The 14,375-nt window shown below is 49.0% G+C and overlaps 1 pseudogene; it reads right to left on the bottom strand.

Annotated features, from left to right (window-relative positions):
• Positions 1-4,281: 4,281 nt before the first annotated feature.
• Positions 4,282-13,946, bottom strand: LOC142048180 (uncharacterized; annotated as a pseudogene).
• Between the last annotated feature and the right edge of the window lie 429 nt (positions 13,947-14,375).

The raw sequence follows: 14,375 nt of genomic DNA on the forward strand, positions 1-14,375 counted from the left end.
GTCTGCAAACGAAATCCTGGGTTTTTGTATTTCTGCAGAAAACCAGAAAAATTCTCCTATCTGTTTATTTTGGCTGGGCGCTGACTCCAGACCAAAGGAAGGCACAAAACCTGTCTCCGTCTCTCTTTTTCTCCTTTGAGAAAAGCTGCCCCTACACACGGACACACGGCGACAGCGCGCAGGTGTCCAAATAGCACAAAACAACACTTCACTGGATATAAACGCGAACGACTCTCCGAAAATACTGCGGCAGGAATGACGCTGCCACCCACCGTGAACCCTATAGAAATAACACGTCCTTGCCCAGTAAAGGGCACGTTTCAGGAGTGACTTACCCAAATCACCAACGGGATCAAGTGGGATTCCTGTGAAGCCGTGCGGAGTGATCGGAGGACCTGAGTGCTTTTATAGGGTCCTTGACGGAGCTACAGAAAGGAGACACCCTTTGTGGACGTTGTCCTGATTCATCTTTGGCCAAGCCCAGCTGCACCTTCACGTCCTCAAACGGGTTATTTAACTTATCATCCCCTTACCTATCATTTTAACCCAGAAATAGCAGTTGCCATGTGGCAATTCAGGCACCGGCTGGTTCCACCTAATCCAGACTGTAAAGTTATTTTACAGGCTGCTTGTATTTCAGATTTTAAAAAATCTAGAGTAGCTACAAAGTGTATGTATGCATTAATGGGAGGGTGGTTTTTTGTATAAATGTACATCTGCATAGGTATGAATTTATATGTATATAATACACACACATAAAAATGGTATCAGAATGAAATATTGAGGATGGGGACAAAAGTGCTGGTGGTAGCAGAGCTCACTACGAGCAGATCTGGGACAGCTGAGACGTGTACGGCCCATGATCTCGGTACCACAATGTCAGAGATTATTTTTGTTTGCTTTTTGTGCAGTTCCTTCAGCACCTTGGGCCTGAGGTCGATGGGGTTTGGGTCTGGCTTTCGCTCACAGAAGGGCAGGAGACGACCTAAGTGCTATGAAACCGGTGAAATGCAGGTGGGCAGCGGTGAGATCTCCCAGTCCTCCAGATCTTGGCTTGTGTGGTGTCCTTGTAGAGTGTGCTGCAAAATGTGTTTTATTTTTGATAACTTCTTATTAAGGAGGTTTTTTGTTATATTATCCAGGTTTTTGTTTTGAAAAAAAAAAAAGAAAAAAGCCACCAAAACCCAAACAAAACCCAACCACAAACAGAACATTTTTAAAGGGTGAAGTTTGCAAAATGAATTATTGTACGAGAAAACGTCTGTTCAATAAGCAATGACTTTTCATTGAGAAAAATCACTGTAAAACATTTTTCATATTAACTGTCTTCCATGAATGACTTTCATTTCAACTTTGCTTGATCTTTAATTAAAAATAAAAGCAGAAACCTCTCTGCTGAGAGGTTGATTCATGTTGAATCTTCATCCGGTTGCCCTAGGCAGCTCTTGCTGTAATTACCTCTACAATCTTCTTTTATAAAAAAATCTGTTAACAGTAAATTAGTTAGAGACCAGCTGATTCCTTTATTCACCCTGAACTCTCCCAGTACACAGAGCAAACAAGGAAGATACCCGCCGTGCCACCTGGGCCCCTGCTTTTGGAGGTCGGATGCTTTCTTGACAAGCATGACGGAGACATTGCAGAGAGCCTTCAGAGGATGAACTTGTCACGCAGCCTTGGGAGAGTGGCTCATCTGGCCCATCCGTAAGGTAAGATCATACTGGGTGTAGAAGCCTAATTAATTAGTGCTGGTAACACCTTGGGGATACTCATACAGGTGCGTACGAAGGATTGTTACTAACCATACTTCATTTTTGAGCTTTTTTTCAAGATTAAATTATACTTGTGCAAATTATACCCCACCTGTGGGATAATAATACCCTTGGGAAACTGTAATTTTATGGTAGATTGGAGTTATTATTAAAATTAGAGTATTACAGTGCGGCTTGGTGTCCTGTAACAGTCTGTAATCCCCCCCCGCGGGGGCTGGGGCAGAGCGGGATGATCGGGTGCTGTGTGAGCCACTGGGCAGAGTTCAGGTATCGCTGCAGGAAAGGGTACATCGTGTTCTGGCCATGAGCACGCTGACGTGCTCGCCTGCTTTCCCGTGCATTGCTGCCGTTCCCGGGGCAAGGCAGTGGGTTTCAAAGCGCATTCTTTGCAGCGCTGAACCCCCCTTTTCTCCAAGGGCTGTTTTTTCCCCAAAGATTCTTTCATAAGATGGGACTTGGGTAGGTTTTTAAAAGATATTACCCAAGAGGGTGGGCTCCATCCTCCTGCTTCTGACCCAGTTCTCTGCCCACCCCCATCACTATTTATGTAGTGTGACCAAACTTCTGCTGCATTAAATCTTAGAGGAACTGGACTCCTTGTGTGATGTATAAAAGGCCTTTTATCTTCCAACACCTCCCAGGCTTGCAGGACTCCCAGACAGGTATTAGTGTCAGTGGGATAATTTTCATGTTCTCCTTAAAATGAACCAAAACCACCCTTAACTTCAAATACGACACTCCCGATGGCAAAAGTAGTGTTATTCGGAATAGAGCGTAAAATTAACGCGTCCCTAACAGGGCTTGGTGCCTGCCTGAACTGAGAGGTCAGGTTTTTATCAATGCTGCAAAAGGTGGCAGCTGACGGACAGACAGACTACAGGGGGGTGGTTGGGTCTGGTAATTTTAGACCCTAGGCCAGAGCTAATAAGAAACAAAGAGTTATTGGAGAAACCTCTAACTCAGACTTATTTTACAAGAAAAATGGGATTCTCTGGCAAATGAAATGTTTTGAGGAATGTCTCGGATGGAATAGGGTTTTGACAGACGGGTGATAAAATTTAAGTCTTGACTCTCCCATTGTGCGTCCACAACTGTCACGAGGTACGTCAGATCTTATTTTTGCTGATATATTTTATCAATAGTAGAGCAGACTGATGTACTTTGTGCATAATACAATTAATTTTGACATTAGCATTTTTAAACCAAAAAATTTTTGTGATCTACGTTCTGGGGTAGTTTTGAAACGCTGGTTTTTCTGATTCAGTGCTTACCAAATTGTGAAATTCTGGGGCGTCCCAGAGGAATGACGTTTTATTTTCCAGTGAGGTCTCTGCGTGCTGCTTGTCACCAGCCACAGAGCAGGAGGTGCGGTGATTTATCATGCGCTGATTTTGCCGATAGGTTCCAAGTGAAAGATAGCATGGTGAAAAACAGGCTGAGCATCACCCTCCCTGTGGGACACCGAGTCCTGGGCCTGCCTGGTGGTCCAGCATGTCTGAACCCCCTAATAACCCCCACTGACTTCACCGGACTGCTCATGCCCTCGGAGCTATCTGCATTCCTAGGTGCATGTCTGGACAAGTGCCCAAGGACCTGGTACCCCAAACTGCTTGAACTGAATCAGAGTTTGAGATCGGTTTCGTTTGTGCACGGTTTGCAAGTGAGCTTTTTATCTCGGGCCTCCCAGTTGTTGCTGGGACTGGATGTAGCCGAATCATCATTTTTCCTGTGTTTAATATATCTCCTTCCTTTGGAGACTTCCATAGCTAATAGGGGTTTTTGTTCTTCATATCGTGCCTCACATGCCCCTTGCTTCTGAGATTATTAATAAGTGAGGTTAAATAGGACAAATCCCTCCCATTTAGTGTTAAGCAGCTGTTTATTCTTTTCACAGCAGACATGAAAAATTCCTGGAGCAGATGGATGCTGTGAGGAATCTGTTCAGGTCGGCCGTGCTGTTGTGTTAGTCCAGACTTCTACTCCCTCTGAAGACATCTCTCGCAGGGATGTCACATCCCTGCCTGCGGGGAGCAATTGATTCACCTCGGCTAAATGGCAAAGGCAGCTGAGCAGCAGCTCCTTTAGGCTATCCACCCCCAAGGCACACCTGCCTCTCTGCAGCCATCCCTCCATCTGCACTCCGGAGCAATCTGGCCATGCATCATGCAAGGGATGGACGCTGAGGATCTCTGCCCCACATCATGTCAACCCGGCTGTTCGCTCAGAGCTGGGCCAAGGGCATGCCTGCAGCACCGCACCGGCACACTGTGCCGTTTTGCCTTCAGTTTTATTGCTTTGCTTACACAGGCAGAGGCAGCCTAACACGGAGTAAGAGGGAAGGTCTCGAGTCATGCATAGCTCAGTACAAACCAGGGGTGTGAAGCCCAGGGATTATAAGGAATTGGACGAGACGTGACAAACAGAAATTCAAAACCCAGAGTGGGACTGGACATGATGCACCTCCTTGCAGGGGGCAAAACCTCACTTAGATGGGGGCTTGTTCGAGCCTTTACTGCTGTGGTGGCCACTGAACAGAGACTGCAGGACCTCTGTAGCGGGTTGTCTTTGGTGTTGAGCATCTTCTTGCTGTTGTGCTGGACAAGATGGAGTCTCTGCCCTGCTGTGCGCCTGCTCCAGCTCCTGGAGTCAGGGAGCTGATGGCAACCTGGGTCAAGACATGTTCCCTGAGGCATGGGATCCCGATGGGGGCTTGGACCCCGCTGTGGGTCAGCAGCTTCTGGGTCTTGCTGGGGTTGGGGTCCTGCCGAGGGGCCTCAGACCTGGGTCTTGTTGTTTGCGCCTCTTACTTGTGTCTCAGAGGAACAGTTCAGGTTCTTCTCTGCTGATTCTGTCTCTGGGCTCTGAGAGTGGTTTGAACCCTGTCCTGGTGCATCAGTTTCTTGGGCCTGGTTGGTTTTTGGGTCCTGTTTTGGATTATCAGTCTCTTCAGCCTTATGGGTATTTCTGTCCTGCTCTGGGGTTGCAGAGTCCAGGATCCCCTTCTGGTGCTTCAGTCCCATCATCCTGGTGGGTGTTCTAGTCCTGCTTTTGTGTCTCACCCTCCTAGGTTTGATGGTTGTCCTGGACCTGCTTTGACATCTCACCCTCCTGGGTTTGATGGGTGTCCCAGCCCTGCTTTGATGTCTCACTCTCCTGGGTTTGATGGGTGTCCTGGACCTGCTTTGACATCTCACCCTCCTGGGTTTGATGGGTGTCCTGGACCTGCTTTGATGTCTCACCCTCCTGGGTTTGATGGGTGTCCCAGCCCTACTTTGACGTCTCACCCTCCTGGGTTTGATGGGTGTCCCAGCCCTGCTTTGACGTCTCACCCTCCTGGGTTTGATGGGTGTCCTGGACCTGCTTTGATGTCTCACCCTCCTGGGTTTGATGGGTGTCCTGGACCTGCTTTGATGTCTCACCCTCCTGGGTTTGATGGTTGTCTGGGTCCTCTGCCTTGGTGTCTTGAACCTGATTGTTCACACCCTGCTCGGGAACCTGCTGGTTGCAGGAGACCCTCCCTGCTGCACGTGGTCCCAGCAGCTGCTCCCCACCTGCCTTCTCTTGTGCTGTCAGCTCTTCACCATCTTCTGGTGCCTGGGTGCTGCTGGAGTGGCTTGTAACAAGCCTTGGCCACGTGGAAAACCAGGCTGAGCAACTCACTGAAGTCACCTCTGCAGTTGCTGTCATCATCCAGGAAGCACAGCACCTCTTGATGGTTTTGGGGTATTGAGGGTTCTGTAAAGAGACAAATGGTGTTGGCAAAGCCCATGAGCCATTTGTGTCACCTCTCTAGGAGCACTCGAGCAGTCTCAGGACAGAAATTCAGCCCCACGGCTGCCCCCCACTACTGTGGCTCATGTTGCTCTCTGCACCAAGCTCTACAAGCTGTTGGCACTGGGAGAATGAACAGCCTCTCCTTTTCCCTGCAGATCCGGGGCTTTGAAGGCATCTGTGCCTTTCCCAGGGAGCCAGGTGCCCTGTACCCCTGCACGGGAATGCACGGCTTTACCCACCCCGCCCCACTCCTCATCGCAGCCCTGCAGCCAGAAGGCACACCTCCCGCAGGTGCCAGCTGCGGGGCCGGATCCTCACCTCCATCGCATCCATGAACCCCTCCTCAATGCACTACCTCGGCTCCTCCCTGCTCAGGGGGCTGCCGATGCCGCCACGTCTGGTGCACGTGTACAAAGCAGCAACGATGCCATTGATGTTTTCCTGGAGCTGGGCCATGTCCCTGCAAAACTGGGGCAGCCTGCAAGAAAAACGCAGACAAAAAGGGGCTTTTTTGTTTGTTTGCTTGGTTTTCAGATAAGTTACTCTCAAACAACATGGCTGGACAGGCAGAGAAAGAGAGAATAGCCAGAGAAGGGCACAGATCAAGTGAAGATGTATAAGGGAAGGGAAAGAGAGCGCAAAAAGGATCTCACAGGAAAACAAATCTGAAAGATGAAACTCGGCTGGGCATGAGGACCGGCAGGTGACGGCCGGAGAGGTGAGTGAGAGCCAGAGGCTGGGGACACACAGGAAGAGAGGAGAGAAAAAAATCCATTTGGCTTTCTCTGGAGCAGAGCAGAACTGTGAATGGAGGCTGTCTCTGACAAACCATGGAATAGCATAATTCCAGAGCTCTGTCATTATTATTTTTTCCTTTAGGAGAGCTCAGCATTGGCAGCTCCAGGGACATCCTCATGGCCAAGAAGCTCCTGCTTTCCTGCTGGTAGCAAAATGTAAAATGTGTAAAAAGCCTGTCCGGGCTTACCCAGGCGGGGAGCAGGAGCGCTGAGCTTCAGGAGCGCAGCCCAGAGCACATCGGCTCTCAGCCGTCTTATATACAGTTCAGGATCACAGCCTGCATCTTCCAGAGGAGACACCCCATCACCAGAGCGACCCGAAACGTCTCTCACCCGATTACGGCGTCATGCCCCATCCTAATTTGTCTCTTTCTCATTAATCTCTACTCTGATGTTTTTCTCTGGAGTTAATGCATGAGCCTTCCTCAGCTTTCCCCACCTGCAGACACGCTTCAGAGGAATTTAACAGAAAAGGCTATTTTTACCACTGGAGGATTTTTTTTAAGGTGGTGCCCAAGCAACGCCAGGACTTGTGCTTGGCAAATGTGTTTTGTGAGAAGGAGATCCCCAGCGACTGACACGTAGGGGAGGAGTCCAGGAATTCTTGCATGGTGAATAAAGGGAATTAAAAAAAAAAACAACCAAACAAACAAAGGAAGAAAAATGAGGATATTACGATGCCAAGATTAAAGTGATTCCTTCCAAAAACTCCCTCTCCTGGATCCTGACGGGGCGGTAGGCATCGAGCAAAGAAATCTTTTCAAACAGTGCCACCAAGTGGCGCTTGGAGTAGGCCAGAGGGGTGACATGGCACGTCCCCGAGCCAGAGAGCAGCTGGGGCCCGTCGGCATGGCGGGCTGCAATCACCCATTTACCAGAAGGGAAAACTGAGGCACATGGTGAGGAAGGGACTTAAACCCCTTGTGCTGTCCCCACTGCCACCCTCTGTCCTGTGGGTGAGGCCACCATACTGGTGCCCGGTGGGTCAACTGGGAGCCCCGCAGGCCTAAACACAGTTATTACTGTTTGCTCAGGAAAATATTTTATATCCCCCTATGCTGTATTATCGCCCCCAGGTGCTCCAAGTGCAGTGTGATATGAAAGTTGTTTCCTAGGCACTTTGTGTAAGACTTTTAGGTGTCCTCATTACAGCTTCCTATTTTTTAAAGTCCTTTTCTTGGCCAATACATGGTTAAAAAGAAAGACTGGAAAAAACTATATCAGAAATTCATGTAGTTTTTAAAGTACGAGGTGTTTTAGGCACAGAAAATAAAACATACCCAGTTTTGTATTAAAAAAGCTCTTTCAGGAAAATGTCCTGGCTTGCTCTGTGCCTGGCAGGGGGAAGGTTAATGGATCCCACTCCCTTTATGTGAAACCCTTCAGGTGTACAGGGAAAGGCTCGGAGAGGAGAAACGGCTGCAGGGTCAGGAGGCTTTGTGGGCTGTCCTGTCCTTTGGCTGTGGGCTGAGTCCTCTTGAGCTCAGGGCTTCTTTTTCTCTGGCTGGTTCTGCCTGAAACCATCCCTTTCTTTAAGCTGAGAGTTTTCTAATATACCGCGGTTTTAATTCCAGGTGCCACTAAGCAGCTCTTCTGTCAGCCCAAGTAGGCAGTGCTGGCGAGGAGCTATGATTTCTCTTTTATTTCTTTATTTTTCTATCTATCTATCTATCTATCTATCTATCTATCTATCTATCTATCTATCTATCTATCATCTATCTATCTATCTATCATCTATCTATCGACCACCCTTTCTATCATGTCTGCATGGAAACACCCTGCTTTCCTCTAACACATGGCATGTTTGCTGCTAACCTTCTCGTTAAGCTCCACTGGGGGTAAGGGGCAATTACTGGGGGCACCTTGGAGGGGCAGATGTGTTTAGGGTGTTCTTGCTGAAGTTATTTCTAGTCAAACCACCTGGACCCTCAGTAGGGCTGTTTCTCCTCTTGTAGACAACTGCAGACAATAAGAGATTTACCTTGTACAGTATTTCATATGTGCTTTATGAAGCAGAGAAGGTTAGAGGGTCAAATGATACGCGAAGAAGTTAGAAGTGCTGCAGAAAAGTGAAAACCATCACTTTCAGCGGCGCTTGCGATAAACTCTGCTGAATCCAGGGAGTGGAGGGCAGGTGCTTCTGGGACTTGTGCTAACAAAATCACATGAAACTTCAGTGGTGCTGCCTTCAGAGCTGTGAAATAGGATGGGAGGCTTTGCACAAGCTCACACCTGGTTTGCCATGGTGCTGCGGGGTTTTGAACAGGATTGGGAGGGGGCTGGGAGGTGTTGCTCTCTGAAAAGGTCTGGAAAGAAGCTGATCTTCCTAGGAGGCCCTCCACAACAGAAAAGCAGCGTTTGTGCTGCTCTTTACCCTGAAAACTGTACTTCTGAATTGCTTAATACAATTAGCTCGTGATCCCTTTGGCTGTGATGAAGCTTGGGCTCCAATTTCTCTGTTTTCACCCAATATCAAAAGGGACCAGTGGCCTCCAAGGCCCCATGTGGTTAGAGATTCCCAGGCACGCCAAGACCTTCAAGCCGTGCTGGTGCTGGAAAGGCATCATTAGCACCACAGCTCACATTTTGGGGCAGGACGGGCAGTGTCTCGCTTTAGCATGACTGATCGCTCCTTCCCCTGTGATGCCACCCACATTTGAGAGAAGAAGAAATACTTTGGGAGTCTGCGTTTGAAACAGCCAAAATGCACGTTAATTGGGGCTGGCTTTCCAAGGCGGATTTGCCGTGAAGACATGGAGGTAAGGTGCGCGGTGTGGTGGAGGAGGCAACAAGTCCGCAGCACTTTGTTTACTCGGCAAACTCACTCCATTAATATTCACAAATCTTGGAGGTGTATTTGCTGAAGGAGCCGTGTCCTCTGAGCTCACCTGTAGAAAATTCACTGGGGCACTGGGCAGAGCAGCTCCTCTGGCTAGACAGTGTGTATTTAAGCTTAGGCTGCTGGTAAAACGCTCTCCGGTTGCTTTCTTGAAGCTGTTTGATCGCCTAATTTTATTCACATCTCTCCAGTCCATCTTTCTTTCTGTGTTTTTTTTTGGGGGGCAAAAAGATATTCTAAGCACGCTGCTCTGTGCGTTCCCACGAGGGGAAGCTGTGGTCCCCCGGGCTGCGGACTGCGTAGCTGGGATGGGTTTGGGTGAAGCTGGAGGTGACGCCCGGCTCACGGCAGCACTGGGGCTTTGGCATGGTCATTTGGAGCAAGATTCATGTCAGATGTGCAGGAAAAAAGGAAGGTGTGGAAAATCTAAGTGTGTCTCGCTACACAGAGCTTTTAAATAATTTAGTAGCTGTTATTACCACCATGGTGATTGCTGAAGGTCTGTAACTTAGGTCATGCTTAAATTTCTTCTGCTGTATTTTAATGTGTTAAACTTCAGGTAAACCAACCTCATCTAAAGTTCTTTTCTTTAAAAATATAACCAGAAAACTGGTGCCTCCTCAGGCAGCCCAGGGTTATTTTCTTCTCTTCTGCCTAAAGACCTTGTGGATTTGGAAAATCGCTCGACTCTGCGGTTAAAGTGAAGGAAAGGAATAAGCAGGTGAGGGAGGCATTGGGAAGGAAGGGGGCACAGAAAAAGCTTTGCTGGCAGCGTGGCGAGCGCGTGAGGCAGTAATGGCTGGGGCTGGTGTTGAGCTGGTGTCGGGTGTTAGGACTTAGGGGTGTTTAAAGTCTGGGGCTCGAGAGGGTGGGAGTTAGGTCAGAGCGGTCAGGTTTCTCAACAAAAAATAAAGCAGGAAATTACTGTTTATTCCTGCATGGCTGTGATTGTTCCTGCTCAGCAGGGAAGAGCAGAAGTGGAGGTTAGCGCTGATGAAGGAGGGAAAGTGCTGCACTGGAGGTTTAGTGTGAGAAAGCATTTAAATATGGGGTTTGGAGGGCTGGAAGGCTTTGGGGCTCGAATGGACGGGGCTTGCTTTGGGAGGCTAAAAGCAAACGCCTGCACTCTGTGCAGCCACGGGACCCAGAGGTTTTATCTGTGGTTATTGCCTTCCTAACGTGCCTCCTTTGCCTTTTCTGCCTGTTGTCTCCTTCTTTCTTTCGCCTGCTGCGAGCTGAGGGCAGTTTGCGCTGAGGCTCAGGCTCACCTCCCTTCCCTTGCCTCGTTCCATACACAAAGCACGATTCCTAAACTTTCCAAGGGCTGGGGCCCATTACGCAGAGAGTTTTATCACTACATCTATGTCATTATCAGGAATTAAGCTAATTGGCATAAAGTGCTTTATTTTCCTATGCTGCCTAGGCATTTCAGCAAGTTATTTCTGTTGCAACCTTCTTTATTGCTAATTCATTGTGACATTAAGAAGTGTAATACATCAGCTTTTCTCTAATACGTTTCCACTTTTTTACATGTTAATGAGCATATTTAACATATTTCTTCAGAGATAATTGGATTCTAAGACTCCCTGTGGTAATGTACTGAATGCCAGCTAGCAATGCCTTTAATATCTAAAAGACTCTTTCTGCATTTGAATAATCCCACAATTAAAATTAGGAATTAATCTCTTGGCTGAAACGAGGCTTTTGAGGATACTTTTCTTGTTTTGAGACAGTTTTAATACATACATTAACTATACTTATGGAGAAGTTAATTAAACCCCTCCTTTGCATTTGCACCCCAGAACTCACAAAGGGGCACAGGTATCTCAGATTATCTTGTTCCTCTCAGCCATTGATCCTCCTTGTGAAGGCAAGATTTTTTTCTGTGCTTCATTTGCTCATAACTTATCCAGCCGGCTGGTTTAATTCAAAACATAGAAGCTATCACTGAATAGATTATTTTTTTTTCTGAGGGTGCAAAAGAGCTCACAAGTTCACTTAAACAGCTCTGGGTCTGGAAAAAATGAAAGGGAATGATACGTAGCTAGCCAGTGCATAGAGAGCACGTAGGAAATTCTGTCTCTCGTTTTAAGCAAATCCTTAGCAATTAGAGACTAAGAATAAACCTAACGTGGAAATGGGGCAGGGAGGAAGATGAGATGAGATTATCCCACATTTCACCTCCCTCCAAAGGCACCTGCTTTTCACCGTAAGGAGGAGGACTGTCGGTGGGGCAGCATGCTGCATGGCAGTCCTTCAACCCAGGTGGCTGGGAATGCTGTTAACTGACAGACGATCAAGACAAAATTAATCACGTAGCTACTACTCGTTACCTCCAGCCCAGAAGACTCCAAGTCCTGCTTTTTATCTGCATTAAAGAAAACGAGCTTTGAGACTGCCTGTATGCTCCTTGCCTTTCAACCTCTCCAAGCTCCGGTAAGAGATGTCGCAGAATCATGTCCTCCTGCCTCTCCACGCCGCGCACCACCAGAGGACGCTGCGTGTGTACATGCACAGTCACACGTGTGCGTGCTCGCTATGGGTGCGCGAGCCAAGCGTGTGCATGCACGGACACACCTGCGCGCGTTTGGTGTGGGCAGCCGGGACGCCATCCCACCCACCAAGTCTGCTGCCCGCACCCAGACCTCGCTCAGATGCGCTCCCTGAGCCAGCCACAGGGCTTAGCTTTGGAAAATCAGCTTCTGGGCAGAGCTCTGACCATGAACCAGCTTTTTGTGGTAGTGCTCAGAGGCTGGGCAGCTGTAGCAACCTGGCTGCGAGCAATCCCCTTTGATTTTCTTCCCCTACTGCATCATTCTGAGCTCAGAGCTGTTTCTCCTGCCATGTGTAGGGATCCCAGCTGGGGATGGAGGCAGCGGCAGTTTGCTCCTGCCACCGTGTGCCCGTGGAGCTCGCTGCCTCATCCTGGGGCTGTCAGGAGACGGGCTGGGATGGGACAGGGCGGTTGGCTCAGTTGTGGTCTCTGCTGGTTTGCTCCACTTGAAGGCTGAGGGTTTGGTGAAGACCTGAGTCACCTCTTGTGGCCGTGGTGGAAGTGAATCATGGGCTGCACTCATTTTGGCTGCTCCCCTTGGTGGTGGGGACAATTTCGGTGCCTTTGCCCGTTAGCTTCCTCGCTGCCCGGCACATCAGCGGGAGAGTTTCTGTTCCTTTTGCTAGCTCCTTTTTGGAAGAAGCTGCAATTTTGGGCGATGGCTTTAAGACTCAGGTTTAGCATCTTCACTGATTGGGGTGGAAAGCTGCTTTCTGCTGTCCTGAAAAGAAGCTCTGGCCACCAAGGAGTGACCACAGGAGCACAGAGGGCAGGTGGAGGTGAAGAAACTAAGAAGTGCTTGGGGGTGGCTGCGCTGCAACAATGGGAGCATTGTCTGGAGCAGAGGGTGGAAGAGGGCAGGGAGGACGTGTTGGGAAACACGACCTGATAGAAACCCCACCAAAGCCAGGCTGGCAGTGTGGCAGATCTGGCTGATCAAGGTGTCACTGGGGAGGACCAAGGCACCGTGTTGGACTGGCAGCCGAGGACTGGAGGGGTGCTCTGGGGGCAGACGGAGCTTGCCTGGCAGGGACGCCTTGCTGGCGGCGGTAAGGCAGCACTCAGTGAGGTGAACAGCACAGGTCTGGAAGCTGCTTGCACTGGGCTTGTCAAGTGGCAGCGGAGGGGAAAGCCAGGCGCTAAGCAGGCTGATGCACCTTGTCCTGCACTGTGCTACCTGTGCTGCTTGCAGGACCGCAACTCCTGCCTGCTCCTCTCCTTTTTTTCCAGAGATGTGCAGAGAGGGATATCACCTGCTTCCTTTTTTTCATAGGGGTTCATCTTCCTTTAGCCTGGTTTTCCCAAGAAGTAAAGCTTCTACACTCCCGATTTTAATATCCTAAGCTATTATTTGCAAGCAAATTTGACACAGTGGCGTGGTTCAAATAAATGCTAAATCTCTACTAGTTTCATGAAAATCAGTAGAGACATGGCTAGTGCTGCTGTAATAGAAAGGACTAATCAGTTCTCCCTTCATCGGGCTGTTGGACACAGGACAGAAGGCAGAAACCAGGCGCTACCAGTTCTGCCTGTGGCCTGCCTTGTTTAGGAGCAACATTTCTGTTTGTTTACACGGGAAAGGTGAGCACAGGGAAGGCGTGCTGAGCTCTGGCACGCTCCCAGCCATTCTCAGAAACTTCTTGCCCTGGTGTACATTTGCGCTGAAGTTTAGAGCTGCGCCCTGCTTGAAACCAAGCCAGTTGCAGCCCATGGGCAAAAGTCACCTGGTCCTGAACCCAGCAAGATGCTGGGTGGGAGCCTGAAAACCAGAGGGGAAAAGGTGGGGTGAAGAAAAAGGGAATCCAGAGCCAATGTGGTAATGGCCGAACTCATTATTTTTGTTAAATGCTTCACTTAGAGCAGCTCGTGTGTGTTTTGAAGAGTTACTTGGATGTGCTAAGGGGTCCCGACCTCTCTGCTTTTAGTACAGGGTGGGAGATGCTAGTTTTAACTGGACTTCTCAGTCTTCTCTTTGTACCTGGAAGACCCTCTGGAGCTGGTGACTCAGGCCAGGAGAATGTGGACTCCAGACTGGCACCACTCACAAGTGCAGACGTGCAGTAGTTGACCTGCTCTGAAACATCGGCTTCCTAAAATGACTCAGCCGGCTCCATGAAATACGCGGTACCAGCCCTGGGGTACTGCTTGTGGTCCTTCATCTCAGTACCAGCTGAGAGGTCCGTACGCAAGCGCTCAGCCTTGTCGGCCATGCCTGAGAAATGAGGTCTTTGACTTTGGTTTGCAAAGAAAGTTTGGCCAAACCCAGGTCATTTTGTCTTTTCCTTCCTCTCTGTAGGAAAGGGATAAATTACTAGCTGATATGTTAGGAATGCCACAATCACACCTGGTGCCTCTTTTCCAGCTGTACCAATTACACTCCACCCTGATGATGATGAGGTGTCACAAGGCAGGAATAATGACAGATGAGTGAGGGGAGGAGATCATGGCGAGGGGAACATGAGAACTGTCAAAGGAATGAAGAGCTGGGGGAAGGCAATGAACAGGCTGTTCGTGGGTTTTGAGAGGCAAATGCAGTACGGCCCCAAATAACACGGACCAGTGAAAGGATCTACCTGGATCTGGTCCTCTTCCTGCTTTGCTGCTTTGCCACCAGCACTGCAGGCCCACAGCTGGGGTCA

This window comes from Phalacrocorax aristotelis, chromosome 25 (assembly GCF_949628215.1).
Source record: "Phalacrocorax aristotelis chromosome 25, bGulAri2.1, whole genome shotgun sequence".
Taxonomy (NCBI): Eukaryota; Metazoa; Chordata; class Aves; order Suliformes; family Phalacrocoracidae; genus Phalacrocorax; species Phalacrocorax aristotelis.